General features: G+C 40.7%; 1 non-coding gene across 1 annotated transcript; it reads right to left on the reverse strand.

The window, feature by feature from the left end:
- Nucleotides 1-405: 405 nt before the first annotated feature.
- LOC132419132 (U6 spliceosomal RNA) lies at nucleotides 406-512 on the reverse strand. The gene has a single exon (XR_009518139.1). It is a non-coding gene; the product is annotated as a U6 spliceosomal RNA (small nuclear RNA).
- Between the last annotated feature and the right edge of the window lie 317 nt (nucleotides 513-829).

Genomic DNA, 829 nt, shown 5'->3' on the forward strand with positions numbered 1-829 from the left:
TCACAAAGCACCGAGCTGATTTCCCTGTGCTATGCGGCTGCTTCCCACCAGCTATCTATTCTACATTTGGTAGTGTGTATACGTCAGTGCTACTCTCTCACTTTGTCCCAGCTTTCCCTTGCCACCCTGTGTCCTCAAGTCCGTTCTCTAGGTCTGCGTTTTTATTCCTGCCCTGCCACTAGGTTCATCAGTACTGTTTTCTTAGATTCCATATATATGTGTTAGCATACGGTATTTGTTTTTCTCTTTCTGACTTACTTCACTCTGTATGACAGACTCTAGGTCTGTCCACCTCAATACAAATAACTCAATTTCCTGTCTTTTTATGGCTGAGTAACATTCCATTGTATATATGTGCCACATCTTCTTTATCCATTCATCCATAGATGGACATTTAGGTTGCTTAAAAATATGGAACGCTTCACAAATTTGCGTGTCATCCTTGCACAGGGGCCAGGCTAACCTCCTCTGTATCGTTCCAATTTTAGTATATGTGCTGCTGAAGCGAGCGCTCCCTTCCCTTTTTGATCCGATCTTTGTTGAATGGATGAAATATGTGGTCATTTGTTTCTAGCACTTTGAGGTCAGCTCCACTTTTCATCCATGATAGTGCCCACCAAGTAGATTACTGTACTAGTTTAGTTTTTCCAGTGGGTTTGGATTTTAATAGTTTTATTCCACTGCTAGCTAGTATCTAACTATTTTATCTATAATCACACAAGTACATCTGGGTGTTATCTATTCATTCCACATTTGAAAATGTCTGAATATATCCTGGGACATGTTGTAGACACCATTGATTGCCTACCACCACAACGTTTTCCATGAT

Source organism: Delphinus delphis, chromosome X (assembly GCF_949987515.2).
Source record: "Delphinus delphis chromosome X, mDelDel1.2, whole genome shotgun sequence".
In the NCBI taxonomy this organism is placed as follows: domain Eukaryota; kingdom Metazoa; phylum Chordata; class Mammalia; order Artiodactyla; family Delphinidae; genus Delphinus; species Delphinus delphis.